We start from the raw sequence: 21554 nt of genomic DNA on the forward strand, positions 1-21554 counted from the left end.
GAAAGAGAGTGAGTGTGCATCTCTGCATGTTCGGCATCAGTGTATGTGTGCATTAGTGTTTTTTTGCGGGGTGCAGTGGTTGTGTGTCTGTGTTTCGACTGAAAGATCATGTGTGTCACAGAGGTAGTTTGTGTGTGTGTGTCTGTGTGTGTGTAATTGAGAGAGGGTGGGGGGATCTGGGTGTTTGTGGATGAATGTGTTTGGGTTTGTGACAGAGGTTTGGGGGTGGGGGTGATTTGAGAGGTTGTTGCTGGGGGCCTGGAGTGGGGTCAGCATTTGTTGATGTGTGGAGTGGGTTTAGCCTGTGTTTTTGTTGGGTCATATTAGTGTGTGTTTTTTTGTTTTGTTTTTGTAAGTGTTTTGGTTTTTGAGGGGGGTTGGCGGATGTCTGGTGCTGGCAAAGTTTGAGGAAGTGTTGGTTGGCTTTCATATTTTTGGACCCAGCACAGGGGGAAGGAGGCTATTGAGTTCACCCGGACTACAGGGAAAGCCCTTCTGCCATCTTCTGGTTTTACAATCCCTATTGGGAGGGCTGCAGTAACGGGAGGAAGGAGAGTATGGGGGGCTGGGTGGTTTAACGGCGATTTGGGTTGTGATTCGGTCGTGGAGGAGGGGGGTTGTTGTCGCTGAGGTGGCTTTTATGCCGTTTTCCATTTGCATGGGGGGGCGGGGTTGTGGGACTCTGCTTCAGTTCTTTGCTTATGTGTCTGAGATCGTGCGCGAGTGCGTCTGTTTGTTGATGTCACGGGTGTCAGGGAGCGCGCACCCCGGCTGGAGCTACAGTACTGCAGAAGAGTAAAGGGAAAATAAAGCAGAAAGTGCAGCAGCGCCGGCCCGCAGTTCGAATCCCAGTGCAGACATGTAAGTGCTGAGGAAGTAAGAAGAGTATGGGGGGCAGGGTGGTTTTACGGAGATTCAGGAGGGTTTCGTTCTGGAAGGAGGGGTAGAGGGGTTTTTTTTCACTGAGGAGGCTTTAATGCCGATTTCAGTTTGCATGGGGGGGGGGCGGGGTTGTGGCTCATAGGGGTCTGCATCATTGATTTATTTGCTTATGTGTCAGACATGTAAGAGCTGATGAAGTACAGGACGGAGGTTGCTGCGAATCCCAGTGCAGTCATGTAAGAGCTGAGGAAGTAAGGAGAGTATGGGGGGCTGGGTGGTTTTACGGAGATTCGGGAGGGATTCGTTCTGGAAGGAGGGGTAGAGGGGTTGTTTTAGCTGAGGAGGCTTTAATGCCGGTTTCAGTTTGCAAGGGAGGGCGGGGTTGTGACTCAGAGGGGTCTGAACGTTGATTATGCCGGCAGCACATACCTTGAGCAGGAGCACGGGCATCTGAATAGTAATCTCCCGCCATCACCGACTCACAGTCAGTGATGTTAATTGCTCGTTGTGCTGCTTTTTCTCCTCCCTTATTCTGATGCATTTGTTTGTGATTGGTTCTTTTTGCGATGCTTTTTGTCGCGTGGCAATGGGTCGGCGATCCCTTATTTGTCTGGTTCCTCCCGATTCGTGTAGTTCGTTGTCATAGGTCGTTGGTGCGTCCCGTTTCGTCGCATAGCAACAGGTGGCGATGTATTCGTTCAGTGTCATTGCTCCGCCCTGGACGTCATCACGTTTGACGCGTGGGCGGGGCTGACACTCATGGATGAAAAGTGATCTCTGCCGCCTCACTTTTAGAACGTTGGGAAAGTGAGGCTTCATTAGAACGTTGGAGGTGCATCTTATATAGAGAGATGTGGGTGCATGCATTCAGTACATGCACATTTACATCTTTTTCTCAGAGCAGGTATAAATTTGTGTGTGGTCCATTTGTGCACTACTGAGAAAGTTTGCCTATTTTATAAAAAAGGTACATATGTGCCTATGGCGCTCATTTTCAAAAGAGAAAAAAACATCTCAAAAGCGGCACAAAGCAGCAGATGAGCGTTTTTTTTCGCCAAAACCTCTAAATCATGATTTTCAAAAAGGCAGAATCAGGACATTTTTTACCGAGTGCATCCAAATAGCAAGGGGGCGTGTTGGAGGCATGTGTGGACAGCCTTGCAATCTGGACTTTTTCTATGATAATGGAACACAAGAAAGGTCCAGGACAGAAAAGAAGCACATTATTATATAGATCTGTTTCAGTCACGACTAAGTCAGAAAAAGGTGTCCTAACTGATCAGCTGACCACTGGAAGGATTAAAGCATGACCTCACCCATTAATTTCTCAGTGGTCACTGACCCCCTCCTACCCCCCAAAGATGTGACAGTGACAGTTGATACTACATAGAGTTGGTCTTAGGCAGGGGTGACAGGGGTGGCCGCACAGGACCCCATGCTCCTAGGGTCCCCAGCATGCCTGTTGCCCTATCTCAGAACACCCTCCGCACCTTAACGTGCATCTATGTTTCAGTATGGAGAGTGGCAGCAATTTTCATATCCCGTCGATCACTGAGCCCAGAGCCTGCTCACTGCTACATCCCGCACCCTTTTGATGTCATTTCCTGCTTCCCAAAGGGTGGAATGCAGCAGCGAGCAGGCTGCGGACTGGGCGGCTGAAGGGATATGAAAAATCGCTACCGCCACCTGCCACTCTCTATGCTGAAACGCTGATGCAAGTTAAGGTACGAGTGGGGGGGGGGGGTTCAGGTTTCCGAGAGCAAGACAGGGGGACATGTTGCCAGAGTTGAACAGTGGGTGGGGTGAAAGGGAGTGAGAGAAAGAAAAAGACTGGATGGGGGAATACAATTGGAGTTAATTATTGTACAGGACAATGTAGAACAGCAGGGCACCTATACATGAAACATTTCATTTGCCACTAGTAAAGGGATGGACTTGATTGAAATAAAGGAAATGGGACTTGATATACCGCCTTTCTGAGGTTTTTGCAACTACATTCAATAAGGGAGAACACCGAGGGCTGCTTTGTCTAAATTTATCTTATTTGAAAAAAGACATACACACAACAATAAACTGGGAGTTCAGAAAGTGGCCATCTGCCCGTTGTCATGCTGCTGACCTCTAGCTGTATTTTTCACTCCCAGTTAATTTAATTATAGCATATTTTTGGTAAATGAAAAGTGGTCCCTGAAATCCTTCATTCCTATTGCAAGCAAGGCTGCCTTCCTACACACAGCAAGTGATAGTTTTGCTGCAAGCTGGATGCACCACTGCTATAAAATCACAACGTTAATACTAGATTTATAAATTTGAAAACATGATAGGGGTTTGCATTCAGACAGTAATTTCCAAGTTCTTCTCCATGGGTAAATAACTACATGCATAAAAGACCTATTACCACTGATATCCAAATGGTTTTTTTTTTCAATAGAGATATCACTAAATTTAAAGAAAAAGATTGGATTGGGGGGTGGATGAGAGGCGAAGACCTGATAAAAGTTTCATTATAAACCATGAGGAGCAGAAAGAAAGGGGCGGGGAGAGATGCTGGACTACATGGAGGGCAGGGGAGAGACAGGGAGAGAATGTAGCCTGACTCTAAGCAGTGCCGTAGCGAGGGTGGCTGACACCCGGGGCTGGTCGCCGCTGCGCACCCCCCCCCACCCCCGGTGCAGCACGGCACCCCACCCCACTCGGCGCGCACCCTCCCCCCTCCGGAGCGCATCCTCCCCCCTGGAGCGCATTCTTACTTTAATTAGGAAGCAAGGGGCGGGCGAGAGGGCCGATCCGCCCCCGAGTGCACGTCGCTGGGAGCTGCGTCAGCTCCGCTGGTTCCTTGCTCTCTTTGCCCCGGAACAGGAAGTAACCGCCCCCTCCCCTTCCGACGCCACTGCCTCTAAGGGTGGGGGCTGGGATGGGAAGAGAAGAGAAGAGAAAGGGAGAGAGACAGAGACACACAATATATATTGGGTAAGGGAAACATTAGGGACAAAAAGGGACAAGGCTGAAAAACAGTGTGAGAAGTGCAATGCTGGAAAAGGAGTGAGATAGGGGAAGAGAGGGGCCAATGAAAGAAAAGAGGTGAGCTAGTGGCAAAGAGCAGCAATGCTGCCCATGGGGGGGGGGGGGGGTGAGAGGGACTCAGTGTTTTATTTTAATTTATGAACTGGAATATGTTAAACATTAGATTCAGGAAATGTGCATTACAAATGGTTTTGTATTGTGTTCATTAAAAAGGAAATATGCATTTCTATATTTTTTTAATTTTTACGTGTTGTATGAGTTTGACTTCTTGGGGTTCTCAGCTCATTTTTTGACTTCCTATTTCTATTTCTAATTTGTGATCCTTTCATATGTATTTGGTGAGGGTCTGTCTGTGTTCTGCATCTCCTGTTTTACTTCTGGTTGGAGTATTGGTGTTTTAGGACCTAGTGTACTAGTTGTATTCCTGCTGCATGACTAATATTCCGCCAATGTCGTTATGCTCATATTAGCCCTCTCCTCAAATCACTTCACTGGCTTCCTATCCGTTTCCGCATACAGTTCAAACTCCTCTTATTGACTTATAAGTGCATTCACTCTGCAGCCCCTCAGTACCTCTCCACTCTCATCTCTCCCTACATTCCTCCCCGGGAACTCTTCACTAGGTAAATCTCTCTTATCTGCACCCTTCTCCTCCACCGCTAACTCCAGACTCCGTTCCTTTTATCCTGCTGCACCATATGCTTGGAATAGACTTCCTGAGCCGGTACGACAAGCTCCTTCTCTGGCCATCTTCAAATCTAAGCTAAAAGCCCACCTTTTTGATTTTATTTATTTATTTATTACATTTGTATCGCACATTATTCCACCTCTTTGCAGGCTCAATGTGGCTTACAAATACATCATGGATAGTGGAAATGAGAGGAGAATTGACGTTTGGTGTTACAGAAGTATTTTGGGTTACATGGTAATGGAATACATGATAGTGATATAACATAAGGCATTCTTAACATTGCTTTTAACTCCTAACCCTTACTCACTTGTTCAGAACCCTTATTTTATCATCCTCACTTTAATATTCCCTTATCTCTTGTTTGTCCTGTTTGTCTGTCCTAATTAGATTGTAAGCTCTGTCTGACAGGGACTGTCTCTTCATGTTCAAGTGTACAGTGCTGCGTACGTCTAGTAGCACTATAGAAATGATAAGCAGTAGTAGTAGTATTCCTACTTATTCATAGGTAAGGTTCTTGCTGTTTGAATCAGAGGATAATCACTACTGTTGTATATATGTATGTATTATTTTCTATTATTTCACCATTTGCCTGGTAGTGGAAATATTTATGTCAGCAGCTTACAAAGAGCCCATTTGATCAGCAGGTGATTGTTATTTGATTCAGTGGTTATTGACTCTCATTGGTTCTGTTTTCTGTTTACATTTCTCATTTTACTTTGCTTAGCTTGTTTTTTGCTCTTGTTTTTTTTTTTAGTGGGGGAGTGGACATATTTCTACCAGGACATAATGCAAAAGAGTGGCCTAATGGTTAGTACAGTGGACTTTGATCCTGGCAACCTGGGTTCAATTCCCACTGCAGCTCCTTGTGACCTCAGGCAAGTCACTTACCCCTCCATTGCCCCAGGTACAAAAACTTAGACTGTGAGCCCTCTAGGGTCATAGAAAGTACCTGCATATAATGTGTACAGTGATGCATACATCTAGTAGCACTATAGAAATGATTAGTAGTAGTTTACTTATTTTAATAATTCTGGTTTCAAAAATAAATACAAGCTAATGTTTTATTTCTAATATAGTGCAATAAGTAGGTGACTGGCATAATGCAAACTTGGGTTGTCTGAATGTGCTTTACAGATTTTCTTTTCAGGGCCGACATAATTCAGGTAGAATCCCCTTCTGCTGCCCTCTCTCTTTACCAAGAGACTTTTGTGGCACCCCATAGCTCAATGGTGTGCTACAGCTAGCTCGCACTGGCTCACAAGAGACAGTTATTAACTTTTTTTTAATTTTGCAAGCCAATTGTTGTGCCAGGTCAGCTGGGGCAGGAGCGATCCTCCTACGTACACTCCTGCCCACTCAATCTCCACTCGCCATACAGAAAGTGTCTGCCGTAAGTTTCAGCAGTAGTCTCGTGAGATTGCCGTGGGAATGTGCGACAGTCTTGCGAGATTGCCACGGGAACTCACAGCAGTCATTTTCAGTACGGAGAGTGGAGACTACATGGGCAGGAGCATAGGAGAATCGCTCCTGCCCCAACTACCCCTGGGCCACCAGGGCTGTGTAAAATGGGGGTTTGGGTTTGTAACATGCTGCCTACTGCGTGAGGGGGGAAAAAAAGAGGACAAACTGCATGGATGAGAGGGAGAGGAGGGGACAACTGTATGTGTATGAGAGAGACAGAAGGGCTACAAGTTGCATGTGGATGAGTGGGAGAGACGGGCAAAAGAGAGGGAGGCATGTCGTACATGGAGGGAAGGGAAAGGGAGAAATGCAGCACATAGAAGCGGATGGAGAGGACAGGGGGACATGCTGCTCATGGTTGTCTGCTTTTAGGGAAATATGTAACTTTTCTAATTTTGTATTTAGCGGGGTATGAAAGAAAATGTATTTGTTACTTTTACCAGTATTTTCGCTGCATATAGAATCTGGCTTTCTTGGGTGGTATTCAGTTTTTCTCTGCATGTTTTCTGTGGCCCCCTATTTTGTATCAGTTGAGGGTCTGTCCATGATCTGCATGTGCAACTGAGGTGAAAAATTCTGCTGGCATGTAGTATCTGTGTAGGAATCTGTAACAGTCCAGCTTGTTCCAGTTTCAGAGTAGTGGGTATATTGGTATATTATATAAGGTGAGAAACAGTCTGACAATAAATCATATGTCAATAAAATTATTGTGAAAAGAATTAGAATGAACAGCAAACATCTTGGATGAATAGCAAACATACTCTCGTTTATTAAGCTGCACTGGCAGTACGCTAATGCCAACACAGCCCGTTCACTTTGAATGGGCTGTGTTGGCATAGGCTGGCTACAGAAACAAGAGTGCGGCAAAAATCAATTGGCCATTTGGAATTTAAAGAATATTATATGTTTAATATTATTTGTAAATTGGTTGCTGCCTGCACATATCATTTGTTCCAATAGAATGTATACTACAGTTATGTACATATCTACGGGTGGTTTTTTTTTTTTTTGGGGAGATTTACCAGCACACCTCTGCCCTAGCTCCTCATGGATCCCATCCTCTATTCCTCATTGCCGTCTTACTAAGATTACAATAATAGTTGGTGATAATTCTGTTTAAATAAATGATCCCCGACGCCTCATTTTAAATCTTGAGTCTGGGGTGGGGCCCACCGAGGTGGTCTGTACAGGGCCCCACAGTTTTGTTTTTGCTCACACCTTTTTCAGTAGTAGCTCAAGATGAGTTACATTCAGGTAGTCTGGATATTTCTCTATCCCAGGAGGGATCACAATCTATGTTTGTACCTGAGGCAATGGAGGGTTAAGTGACTTGCCCAAGATCACAAGAAGCAGCAGTGAGATTTGAACTGGCCACATCTGGTTTGCAAGACTGGTGCTCTAACCACTAGGCCATTCCTAAGACCAGCCCTGATATGAGGCTCTAGGACAGCTCCACATATTATGGCCATTCCTAAGAAAGCAGCAAGCAAGTGGATGGAGTAATCTACTGGTCAGTGCAGCATACATGAACAACAGGACCGAGGTTCAATTCCCACTTTAACTCTTTAATTTCAGTACAAATATGTGAGGCCTCCTAGGACAAAGAAATACTTCCTGTACCTAAATATATAAAACTGACCTGCAAGCCTCAGGGCTATTGTAGTCGTGGTCTTTTAGGTACAGTGGGTTTTCTCTGTTCCTGGAGGGCTCACCATATAATATGTAGGGGTTTCGGTGGTCACATCATACAACTGGCAGAGGCGCATTGCACAGTTCTATGATGTGACCACTGGCCCATATCCCTTGAGAAAGCGGCAGCAAAACGGGCACACGTCGGGATGTAGCGGGTCACAGACAAGTGTCATGAGTTTGCCAATTGCCAAGTTACTCTTGTTCATTTTTATGAAAAATTTTGAAAAAAATGCAAAAAAAATATGATATGGAATGATAATGAAAATGTCAAAATGTTAAAAATATGAAGAGGCTGGAGGGGGGGGGGGGGGGGGGGGGGGGGGTTGGTCAATGATTACAGTAGTTACCAATTGAATATTTTGTTTGACCAGATATGAATGCAGAGGATGTATAGATCCGGTAACATCTGAGACCTTTTCCTCCTTTTCAACATTTTGGTGGTGAAAGTCTGGGTTCACTTTTTTGTTGTATTTTGGTATTCAGAGTGGACCTTTTCAAGCCTTTTTGGATTAAGTGTTCTTAGGCAATTTTATTGAAGACAACTCAAGTTCAGTTGAATTATGGATTGAAGTATCAATAGTGTCCCATTACGAATTCATAATAGGACACTATTGATACTTCACACTGATTATACACAGATTTATTTGCATGAATGAATTACAGGTACACAATTATATTTATGGGGTTAAATCAGTGCATGCAGAACTTTCGGACTAAATCATTTATTGATAGAAACCAGAGAAAGTGGTTCCCCTAGCTTTACACCCCTGTTCAATTAATTTTTAGGCCCCCTAGCCTGCAGCCCCCTCCCCCCAGATTTTGATAATTTGTTAGGCTAAAGTAAGTTCTGATGGTTCTTTGTGTGGCTGTCAGGATCTAAAGTTTTGCTTTGACTGCAGCAGCTCTTTGCTGTCCCCAAGCAACTGCCACCCCTAGGCAGTTGCCTAGTCTTGCCTAATGGATGGCCAGGCAGTGATAACAGCCACTAGTGATATGATACCTCTCTTTCATACAATATTTTTGTTTTACTAATATCGGATTTTTTTTTCTGACAGTACAGTTTGATAATCCCATTTTGGCCGTTATCTGTTTGTAATATTACCAAGGAAACCTACACATACAATGCAGGCTTCCCACCCTGTAGAAACTGCCTACAGAAAAAGCTTTGCTATTTCAGATGTCACATAAAATATTAACACAGCACGCTAACAGCACTGCTCAAACAACAATTTCAGTATCAAGCCCTCTTCAACACTTTTCTAAACTGCAGTCCAAACAAATTACAACACCGGGAGGAGAAGCAGCCTAGTAATACAGCAAAGCCAGGGTTCAGATGCTGCTTCTGCCACGACATACCCTCCCTGGGTTCTCACTAGGTCACCCTAAATTTGGACGTGGATCACCGATCAGCCCATAAACTAGTCAATTAAGCACTAATTATTAGAGTTAACAAGCACATAATTGGCAGTAATTAGGAGGTATCCCCCCCCGGATTCTATATAGCACACCTAGAGATCCGCGCTGAAATCCAGGCGTACTCTATAACAACGTGCAAAACTTAATTGGCATAACAAGCTAATTAGTGTTGATTACCACACTTAAGAAGCAATAATGATCACTAACTGGCAATAATTAGAATTTATATGCACAACTCGCTAAGCATATTCTGTAGCACAGTGCGCCTAACTTCTAACGCACGTAGGCAAAAAGGGGGCATGGTTATGGGTGGAGAAATGGGCATTGTGAGCATTCTGAAATTTACACAAACAGTTATAGAATATAGTCCTGTGTGTCTAAATCTACGTGTTGAGATGGGAAAACTAGGTTCTTACCATGATAATTTTCTTTCCTTTAGTCATAGCAGATGCAGCCATTACAGATGGGTTGTGTCCATCAACCAGCAGAGGGAGATAGAGAGCACACTTTTTTCAGTGCCTCATACCAGCTTGCTCCACTGCCTCTCTTCAGTATTTGAAGCTTCCAAAGCAGTATGGCAAACCGCAATGGGAATAACATAAGCTTTCCTCACAGCAAACGATGGCCCTACAACAAAGGGCATTAACTCTGAATGGAGGGAATGAAACATCCTCCCAGAGGGCATAAACTCATCCTCCAAAACATGAAACTGGAGGGAATTAAGTCATCCTCCTTTAATTGAACAAGAATCCTGAAGACTGTTTTCCGACTTTCTCCCAAGGACGGACTCTCCAGGAAACACGAACAGAACCTGAAATAGATTTACAGCAGATAGCATCAGACAGGGAGGGATCATGGCTGCATCTGCTATGACTAAAGGAAAGAAAATTATCATGGTAAGAACCTAATTTTTCCTTCCTTGTCATCAAGCAGATGCAGCCATTACAGATGGGATGTATCAAAGCAATCCCTAGATAGGGTGGGAACAAGCCACACCATGCGCCAGCACTTGCGCTCCAAAATGTGCGTCCCTCCTGGCAGCCACATCCAGCCTGTAATGTCGGGCAAAAGAGAGCTTAGAAGCCCATGTTGCTGCACTACAAATCTCTTGAAGAGAGAGTGCTCCAGTTTCAGCCCAAGAAGAGGAAATTCCTCTATTGGAATGCGCCTTAAAGGCATCAGGTGGAGGCCGGCCGGCAAGCAAATAAGCTGAAAAGATAGATTCTTTAAGCCAGCGGGCAATAGTGGCTTTAGACACTGGAGACCCTCTGCGAGGACCTGATAGCAAAACAAACGGATGATCAGAGATCCTGAAAGAGTTAGTAACTCACAGATACTGCAGCAGAGTCCTGCGCATGTCCAACAGGTGCAATTGCCCAAAAGATTCTGGAAACTCCTCCTCGACAAAGGAGGGCAAGAAAATAGGTTGGTTTAGGTGAAACGCTAAAACCACCTTAGGCAAGAAGGAAGGCACGGTCCGAACCGTGACCCCGGACTCTGAAAACTGCAGAAAAGGGTCTCTACAGGACAGCGCCTGGAGCTCTGACACCCATCTCGCCAAAGTAATGGCCACTAACAAGACGGCCTTCAATGTCAAATCTTTCTCTGAAGCACGCCGAAGCGGTTCAAAGGGAGCACCCTGAAGGGCCTTCAGCACTAGCCCCAGGTTCCAAGCTGGACAAGGTGTACGCACGGGAGGACGGAGCCGAAGCACCCCTCTAAGAAACCATGCCACATCCGGATGAGCAGCTAAAGACACGCCTTCAACCTTGCCACGCAGGGAGGCCAACGCTGCCACTTGCACCCGCAGGGAATTATAGGCCAAGCCTTTTTGTACACCATCCTGCAAAAAGTCCAGAATCGGCAAGACAGGAGCCCGCAGGGGTGTGATCTCTCTGGAAGCACACCAGACTTCAAATTGGCGCCAAATCCTGGCATAAGCCACGGAAGTAGAACGCTTGCGGGCTTGCAGGAGAGTGGTAATTACTTTATTGGAATAGCCTCTGCCTCTCAATTGCGCCCTCTCAATCGCCAGGCCATAAGACCAAATCGGCCGGCGTCCTCCATGGTCACCGGACCCTGTGACAAACAGGTTGGGAACCAGAGGTAACTGAAGGGGATCCTCTACGAGCATCTGTCAGAGGTCCGCATACCAAGGCCTCCTGGGCCAATCCTGGACGACGAGAACCACTTCTACTGGATGCAGCCGAATCCGCAGGAGCACTCGCCCTATCAAGGGCCACAGAGGGAACACATACAGTAGGCCCGGAGGCCAGGGTTGAGCCAAGGCATCCAACCCCGCCGCGCGAGGATCTCTCCATCTGCTGAAGAAGCACGGGACTTTGGCATTGGTGCTTGTCGCCATTAGATCGATCATGGGCTTGCCCCACTTGGCACATATCTGCAGAAACACTTCGTCTGCAAGTTCCCACTCTGCTGGATCGATCCGATGCCTGCTTAGATAATCGGCTTGCACATTGCTTTGACCTGCAATGTGAGCTGCCGACAGAAACTGTAGATGCAGCTCGGCCCAGTGGCAAATTTGTTCGGCCTGCGCGGCTAGAGCTCTGCACTGAGTGCCACCTTGTCGATTTATGTAGGCCACTGCTGTCGTGTTGTCCGACATCACTCTGACAGCCAATCCTTCCAGGGTCACTTGAAAGGCCAGAAGCGCCTGAAACACCGCTTTCAACTCTAGGCGGTTGATGGACCACTCCGACTCCTCGGGTGTCCATAGACCCTGGGCATGCTTCCCCTTGCAATGTGCGCCCCAGCCTTTCAGACTGGCATCTGTCACCACTAGGCACCAATCGGGGAGCGCCAGTGGCATTCCTCGCCACGGCATGCTGTCTGAGAGCCACCACGCCATGCTGAGTCGGGCCGCAGGGAGCCAAGAGAGTCTGCATTGGTAATCCTGAGATACTGGAGACCATCTTTGGAGTAGAGCATACTGTAGAGGTCTCAGGTGCGCTCTCGCCCAGGGCACCAGTTCCATGGTGGCCGTCATCAATCCAAGCAGCTGGACAATGTCCCAAGCTAGCGGGCGGGGCATCCTCAGGAGCAGACAGACCTGATTCTGAAGCTTGCACCGCCTTTGCTCGGGTAGGTACCATACCCCGAGGCTGTGTCAAACCTGGCCCCCAAATATTTTAGAGACTGCGAGGGGGTCAGGTGACTTTTGGCCAAATTGACGACCCAGCCCAGAGATTGAAGTACTGAGACCACTCTGGCTGTTACATGCTGACTCTCTGCAGCAGAGTTTGCTCGAATGAGCCAGTCGTCCAGGTACGGGAGAACCCGAATACCCTCTCGCCTTAGAAAGGCAGCTACTACCACCATAACCTTCGAAAAGGTGCGGGGAGCTGTGGCGAGGCCAAAAGGCAAGGCCCGGAACTGGAAATGCTTTCCCATCACCGCAAACCTCAGAACCTTCTGGTGCGAGGGCCAAATTGGAATGTGCAAGTAAGCTTCTTTCAGGTCCAGAGACGTGAGAAACTCTCCTGGCTGTACCGCCGCAATGATGGAGTGCAGGGTTTCCATGTGAAAATGCCGCACTCTCAGGGACTTGTTTAATTCTTTTAAGTCCAGAATAGGGCGAAAAGACCCTCCTTTTCGCAGCACCACAAAGTAGATGGAGTAGCGGCCGCAGTCGTGTTCAGCAGGAGGTACCAGGGACACGGCCCCTATCTGAATCAGACCTTGTAAAGTCTCCTCTACTGCCGCCCGTTTGGCGGCAGAACCACATCGGGACTCCACCAACACGTCTCTTACAGGGGCGTCGAATTCTATTCTGTAACCGCCTCTGATCAGGTCCAAGACCCACTGATCTGAGGAAATGTTGGCCCACTCCTCGGCAAAGAGGGAAAGACGTCCTCCAATGACAGGACTCGAGGAGAGGGCCGGCGCACCATCATTGAGAGGGTCGCCCCTGAACTCCAGGCCTTGAGCCAGTGGCTGTGGAACGTATGTCCGAGCGAAAGGAGTTCCTCTGCTGAAAACGGGCACGAGAAGTGAACCCAGCAGAACGCCCCGGGCGGTACCTTCGAGCTTCACAGAAGCGAGGTCTGTAAGAGGAGTGGACCGCCGCACCCTTAGAGGAAGGCCAAGGCCTATCTTCGGGCAAGCGCTGGGGTTTAGCCTCACCCAGGCCCTTCACAATTTTCTCCAACTCCTCACCAAACAGGAGAAGGCCTTGAAAGGGCAACTTCACCAACCTTTGCTTAGAAGCCATGTCCGCCTCCCAATGCTGTAGCCAAAGAAGACGGCGAACCGCCACTGCTACTGCCATGTGTTTAGCCGAAGCTCTGACAATATCATAAAGGGCGTCAGCAAGAAAGGACAAGGCCGACTCCATCCGCGGAGCCACATCTTAAAAGGGCTCCGCTCCATCACCGGGCTGTTCCACTGCCTGTTGCAACCAAGCCAGGCAGGCTCTAGCAGCATAACAACTGCATGCAGACGCCCGAATAGTGAGACCTGCAATTTCAAATGACCGTTTAAGTACTGATTCCAGTCTACAGTCTTGAATATCCTTCAGGGCAACACCTCCTTCATCAGGGAGGGTAGTTCTCTTTGTCACAGCTGTGACTAGGGCATCCACTTTAGGCATTGCCATATGCTCCTCACTCAGAGGGTATAATTGCCCCATAGCACTGGAAACTTTCAAAGGTCCCACGGGGTCAGCCCATTGAGCCGAAATAAGCTCTTGGATGTAGTCATGCAAAGGAAAGGCTCGAGCAGGCTTTTTGGTACTAGCCATCCTAGGATTCACAGAGGAGGCTGTGCCACTGGCAGGGTCCTCAATAGAGAGAGCCTGAAGAGCATCAGAAATAAGCGCTGGCAGCTCATCAAGGTGGAAAATCCTCACCGCGGAGGGATCGTCCAGATCCTGAGTCACTTCTGCACCAGACTCTGGCTCCTCAGACCATGAAGGCCTGCCAGAGTCCTCCGAATCCTCGCAGCCCGACCCCGGGGGGGGGGGGGGGAAGGAGGTGCAGCACTCTCTGAAGGGGATTGAGCCCTTCTGCACTTCATATTCTGCCAATTATCAGGGAATAACGCCTCAGAGGGCATACCCAGGCTAGAATCCACCGGGGGGGGGGGGGGGGGCATTAGAAGAGGCCCGTGCCGGGCTTTGTGGGAGAGCTCTTTTAAGCATGTATGCTTTATGCATTAATAAGACAAAATCCGGGGAGAAAAACTCACCCTGGGCATCCGGATCTCTGCCGGGGCTAGTAGCTCCCATATCAGCCTCACTTCGAGGCCTCCCCCCGCGCTCAGGACTCTCCATCTCAGCGGAGGTCGCACCATGTGGTAAATTCAAAATGGCGCCCGCTGCCAGCTCAGAGCGTAAAGAATCGTCGCTCGCCATGCTCAGGCCGGCTCTAACGTCTGTACAGCACAATTTACAGAGCCCCGCTGCTGATCTGCGCTTGTGATCGCGGGGCCCACCCCGGAGGAGTCAGAAAACACTCTTACCTCACTGGACCGAGTATCACAGCTCTGGTCCCACAGAAAAAGGCAAGGAAAAACCTCTGTTCCCTTTTTTTTTTTTTTTTTAACGCTGTGAGGAAAGCAGAGGTAAATAGAACTCCGGAGGCTCAGGTGAGTGGGAAAGGCAGGGAAAGGGCGAACCTATGTGCCTGCATCCACTGTTGGTGGGGAAGGACAGGGAAAGCTAAGCAATGTGTCCACATCCACGGAGGTATGGGTAAGGCAGGGAAAGGGCGAACCTATGTGCCTTTAAAGTGAAGCTGCTATAGCCTCCAACACCCCTGCTAACAACTGGTAAAAGCACAGGAGCAACCTCCAGGCAGATTTTAGATGGAGCTCGAAGAAGCTGCAGCCACTCTGCAAGCGGAGATAGAGAATACTGAAGAGAGGCAGTGGAGCATGCTGGTATGAGGCACTGAAAAAAGTGTGCTCTCTATCTCCCTCTGCTGGTTGATGGACACAACCCATCTGTAATGGCTGCATCTGCTTGATGACAAGGAAGTACGTGTTTTCGTAGTTTTAGGCATTAGGATACTGACTAAGCATATTCTATATACCGCGTCTAAATCTAGGTGCCGCTTACAGAATATGCTTACTCGGAAATGTTTTCTGCGTGGATTTTTAGATGTCATATATAGAATCTCCCCTTATGTGTGGATCTGCTTTACACCCTATTCTATAAAATGCATGTCCAAATTTTATAGCGTGTAACTCCAAAGGGGTGTGGCCATGGGAGGGCCATAGGCAGGTCAGGCGTGTTCCCAGAAATTAAGCTCAGTGTTACAGAATACCTGATTTGCTTAAGATAGACAGTTGAATCTACTTTAAACTTGAATGTCTGGTTTATAAAAGTCTTCACGGATTAAGTCCTGATATAATAGCTGAACTCTTAGTATTGTCTGGAAATGGATTTGATTCGAGGCGTAGAGAAAGGTTACTATTGAATTTTCCTTCTATGAAAAATGTTAATCACAAATCAGCATGGGAATGTTCTTTTTATGTTTCAAAGTGTTAGAATTTGGAACAGCGTTCCGATTCAACTTCAGCAAATTACATCTTATATTCTATTTAGAAAGGGTCTTAAAATCTCTCTGTTTTTAAAGCAAAGATTGTAATAGATTTAATGTACATTATATAATTCATATTTTGCTTGTCAGATAGTGATGATATTGTATCAGTTAGACAACGCTTTATTATTATTCTTTTGTAAATTCCTTCTCTTATGAAAAGTTCTTGATAATTGTAATCCGCATTTTAGCTCTTGGGTTAACAGCAGAATATAAATCTGTCAATACAATACACCACTGAGCACCTATGACCTTGGGCAAGTCATTTTCCCTCCCATGGCCTCAGGTACCTGCTTAGGATTATAAGCTCTCCAGGGCAGGGACATATCATCACTGTACAATATCAAGTATGTCCAGTGGCATTATAAAATTGATCAGTATTATTACTATCACCCCTGGCTTAAAAATCAATAACTGTAGTCTCAGTTTTGGCAAAAATAAATGAGTAGCATCTATTAAGGGTCACAATGTCAGTATTGTTCACCACATTTATAAACTCCCTCTGGCATGGTTTCAAATAACTTTACCATTTATCCCTGAAGCTTTTCCTCACCGGTCAGCATTCACTGTCCTTGGAATTCTACAGATTTATTAAAAACCAAGCGTTACAAACTGAGATGAAATGACACCATTTTTAATGAAAAGCTGTTAGCTGAAGGAAAACCAAAACACAGATGGGCAGAAAGAATTCCTTTATAGGGTTACTGGAGGATTTCAGATGAAAGCTTTTATTGCTAGGAACTTCAGTAGCATCATGGGCGTGGTTGCAGGGGGCCATTGCTCCCCCAAATTCTCACTTAAATATACAAGACTAACCTCTGTTCCCTCTTATCTTTTCAACTTCCTTATCCCATACACCCCTTTGCGTTTCCTTTGTTCAGCTTACCAAAACCTGCTCACTCTCCCCTCCCCTCCGCAACTCCATTTAACAACAACCCATGAAACTGCCTTTATCTACCTCTGCCTCAAACTATGGAATAACCCTGTCTGCTACCATCTGTAACCAAACTTCTCTCCAGATTTTCAAATAAGCACTGAAAACTTTTTTTTTTAATTTACCCAGGTCTTTTCTCTCACTGTCTGACTTTTTTTCACCTTTTTTTTTTTTTTGTAAAAATTTTTAATGTTTAGATTTTATGCATGTATATTTTTACACTGTATGTAGTATATTGTTCTTTCTCTATTTTGTAAACCACGTTACACTTACTTGTATAGGCCACGGCAGTATTTCAAGTTTTACTAATTAATAAATAAACAAACATACATCAGAACAGAGTAGCTTCTTACTCCATCAAACCTCTCCTCCATAGTGCACCAGTGTTCCTCCCTCCTCCTGTGGTTCACGCACCTTCCCTCCTCCCTTCTCTTAAACCTACATTCCGATTCAAATCAATAATAAAAAGAACGGCAGTGCACCTCAAGCCTTTGCATCAAGTACTCTGAAATTTTGGGAAGGCTGGAGGTGCCTGGCTGTTGTTTTTACTGTTGATGCTGGCAAACACAAAGAAGCAGTTTGAGGGGAGGTAAGGGTGGTGTGGACAGTCACTGATACAGCATAGAGGAGAGATTTGAAGGGAAGGGGAGGAGAAAGAAAGAAGGAGATGCTGGAGCACTGGAGAACACAAGAGGAGAGGGAAGATGATGGACCATGTTGTGGGGGGAGAGGACAAGAGGGGATAGTGCTAAATGGGACAGGGTATGCTAGATTAGGTGGGGAAGATGCTGGAATACATGGGAATATAGAGTTGGAATAGAGGAAAGGAGCAGGAAGATATCATCTACCAGGGGGGAAAGGGGAAAAGAGAGAGGGAGATGCTGAACCATGTGGGGGGTGGTGGGGCAGGAGAGTAGCTATAAGGTGCTGAACCATGTTGGGGGAGGCCAAGATGGGAAGAAGTTAGTTCTGGAAGGGGAACAGGAACAAAGAGGAGATAAGAGGGAAGATGCTGGGCCCTATAGGGATAGATTTAGGACCACATGGGAGAAGGGAGGTGGAGTGGCAGAGAGGGAAGATACCAGACTATATGGGGGGTGTCAAAAAAGAAACTGGTGGACCATGTTGGGGGGGAGGAGAGAGGAGATACGCTGCACATAGGGAGAACTGGACTGGGAGAGAGGTGAGGAAGCTGATGCTGATAAGATAGTAGGGTGGGAGTAAGAAGAAGAGCACAACCTGGGGAAGGGGGGGAAGCAAGGACATATATAGAGGGTAGAGATGTACAAGCAAAAGGATGGATGCTGGGGCTAGGAGGACAAGCAGAGTAAATGAATATTGGGGAAGGAGGTAGGTGAGTGGATGCATTTTACGAGCATAAAAGGGAGGAGGAGGGGGAATGGATGTTTGGGATGGGGGAGACCAAAAGCAGGCACAGCAAAACAGGAAGAACCTCTACGAAAGCAGCATACAGAAGAAGAAGTAGAGGCTGGCCAAAAAGACTATCCACCGCAGGAAATGTTGCTTAAAGATACTTTAGTCAAAGCATCAGTTTAGGAACCCAGCACAGTCTGTTTTTCGGCGGAATAAACCACCTGCATCCAGGGGCAGAGTCAGCACTTGGCCAGTTAAGTGCTGATATTCAGCGCATAACCAGCCACGGTAACCGCATAAACAGGACCACATAAAAGTCAATCCCATTTTTATGCAGTGCCCCATATCACAGTTAATTGTCTATGTTTTAGCTAGATCCTCAAACCCAGAAATTCAATACCAAAGCCAGTTGTCTGGCACAATTTCCAGGCATAATTATGGTGGCCATCAGCAAAACGCTGAGTGCCGTCAGCTGAATATCAACCCCACACGTACTCAGTTGAGCAACTATAACAGGGCGCCTATAAAAAATTCCAAAATACAGCTATTTAATGCCTATTTTACAAGTTCCGATATACCGCCTAGGGGACAACCATCAAGGCGGTTCACAATTCTAAAAAACCATAATAGAAAAGGAACAGTACCACAATAAAAACAGGAAAGCAGAGACAAAGAAGCGGTAGAGAATTAGGAGGGAATGGGTAGAAAGATAAGCATGTAGAGTATTCCCACTGCAGAAAGGATCCATTATGTAGTCCGAAACGAAGGCTGACTGGCATCAAAGTGAGTGTAAATAAATGTGCTTTAAGCTGGGATTTGAAAATGGGCAGGGAAGTTTCCAGTCATAGGGCCAGAGGGAGTGAATTTCAAAGGGAAGGGCCCATCACAGTAAATATCCTGGAACGAATAGTGGACAGACGAACAAAACACAAGGGAGATACCTGTAAGAGGCGAGTTTGCGAGGAGCAGAGCACACTAGGTGGGAGGTAAGTAATTAAATGTTGTGATAGATATTGGGGCTGACCCGACTGGAGAATTTTGTGAGCTAAAAGGAGTAACATATAGAATCTTAAATGGGCAGGTAACCAGTGTTCATCTCTCAGAAGTGGTGTTGAGGCAGCCATGGGCAAAGAAAGTGTTAACTCTGAGAAATTATATACATAAGAAATGATATTAAAAGCTTGAAGTTTGAATTCTAACTTTTTACCTTGCAACTAAAGTGAAGAAATGCCAGATGGTTCATATTATTTCAATGTCTAGCTTGCCGAGCAAAAGGTTAAAAAGGTCAGAGACAGGAATTTCTTTCACCCTTGTGAGTGATGGATTGCTAAATGCTGGCACAGCTGTAAATTATTATGAATGAATAAAGGAATGAGTCAGACATATGACATGCTGTAGTTTAAAGCTGAAATAATTTCAGAAGTTCTTGATATGTAGATTTTGTTATAAGGAGATAGCTTAGATATAGATAGAGACCATTATAAGTATGTAGAATATGTCTTATAAGGATGCTTACTTTAGAATATGCTGTATTCTGTGTAAATTAATAAGTTTTGTGTCTGTGTAGAATGTCTGTTAAATTCTGTATTACTCTTTGTCTGCTGTTTAAGAGGTCAAGCAAGGACTGCAGTGAAGAGGCCAACATGTGTTTTAAGTTATCTGCAGTTCTGGCTGGTTCAATGTATAAGCTGATAGGTGAAAGAGGTCAGGACTAGTCAGCTCTCTTCTCCTTGATTAATTATAGGTAAAATGTAGAAATGGTCTTGAAAGTAATAACCTGATATGTATGCTATTAAGTAAGATTGGCCCTTGACCCCTTTAATGAATGCCAGAGTTTAGTTAGCAGTTAGTACTAGGAATATGAGAAATCAATCATAATAACATGTAAGAGACTGGAGCCCAAATGTCTGGTGTAAGGGGCCCCAGGTCACAGGTCAGTTTAGGATGTCTGGAACCTATGTAACTGATATTTGTATGGAGCTGATTGGTTGAGGCAAGGTAATCAATCTATTCCTTAACCAATTGGAGAGTAAGGGGGCTAGGCTAGGCTAGATAGAACTGTATTTAAGTGGGAGAAGAAGCAGTTTACGTCAGAAGGAGCTCAGAAGAAAGAGAAGGACAGAAGGAACAGACAGAAGAAGGAGAAGACAGCATAAGAAGAGAAGCAGCTGAGACAGAAGCCACAAAGACACAGAGAGCTGAGAAAGAGAAGAAGAGACTTAATGCTGATGTTCTACTTTGTTTGCTGGCAAATAAAGAAGATTTCTCTCTCATTCTGGTGTGCTGTCTGACTCCTGAAGTATCATAAATTCATGCATCAATTCCTGCAACAATTCTTGGTGGCAGCGGTGGGATCCTGAATCCTGCATTAATCCCAGCACCCAACTGACTGGAGAACATTCGCCGGGTATGTATTCTGTATTCTGTATTATAATTCTAGCTAGAAAGTTGTAAACCAGCCCCTCAAAAATTGAGGGAAGGAGAGCCTGATCAACTCTCAGCGAAGGCCCTAGTACCTTCTAGTCTAGTGGAGATTAGAAGCGAAACCGCTTAAGCTTATCTGTATCTGAGAAATCTGAAATTGTTGGGTGGGATTTTCTGTATGGAATGTGTGATGCGTGAATGATTAACTGAGTGCGGACTTCTTATAGCTGCGTTTCCAATTAACGCGAGTTCAATTGGCCAGCGACGGAAGGAAGCGATTGCTGTCTGTCTACCTAGTGTCTCGAGAGTGCGGACCCCTTACTGCACTTTCAAAAATTCCCTCCCTCTTTGTGTGTTGTAACTGTAAGCATTATGGGTGGGACATCATCTAGACAAATTGCTACCCCCCTAGATTGTATGCTTAAGAATTTTAAAAAAGGATTTTTAATTAATGACTATGGACAGACTTTAAGCTCAAGTACTCTAAGAACCTTGTGTGAAGTTGAGTGGCCATCTATGGGAGTGGGGTGGCCCCCTAGTGGCAGCTTAGATATTGAAGTAATCCGGAAGGTCTACAGCATAGTTGTAGGAGAACCAGAATATTCTGAACAACTCCCTTATATAGATTCCTGGGATAGCCTTGTGACTGACCCTCCCTCTTGGTTGAAAACTTATATGGGATCCCCAGTAAAATTCATGTTAGGCCGTGCTCAAAGAAAGATTAGAAAATCTAAACTAGAAGAGGGAAAGAGCCCCAGGAAGCCTACCACCCAATCGGTGGCTTCCGCCCCTACCCTGCCTGAGAAACCCATACTCTCTGATGACCCCTCAGATCTTGAGCCACCACCTTATGGCCCATTGTTGGGGTTCCGTGCCGCCCCTAGAGATCCACGCCGCCCAGCTCAAGCTTCTCCAGCACAGGCTTCTCCGGATAGTTCTTCCCCCACTGTGCGAACCCCACCACATCCTAGGTTGGACTTTTCAGCTAGTCTCTACCCTCCTCTGCCACATCCTTCCCTGTTAACCTCCGAAGACCCGCTTTGGGCTCCACTCCCTGACTCCTCAACTCCTGACAGCCCAGCCTCTCCTTCTAATA

General features: G+C 46.1%; 1 protein-coding gene across 1 annotated transcript in view; it reads right to left on the reverse strand.

Annotated features, from left to right (window-relative positions):
• Window positions 1–21554, reverse strand: part of SSBP2 (single stranded DNA binding protein 2) — a 665549-nt gene that overhangs the window by 590536 nt on the left and 53459 nt on the right. The window lies entirely within an intron of this gene.

The sequence above is a fragment of the Microcaecilia unicolor genome, chromosome 2 (assembly GCF_901765095.1).
Source record: "Microcaecilia unicolor chromosome 2, aMicUni1.1, whole genome shotgun sequence".
Lineage (NCBI taxonomy): Eukaryota > Metazoa > Chordata > Amphibia > Gymnophiona > Siphonopidae > Microcaecilia > Microcaecilia unicolor.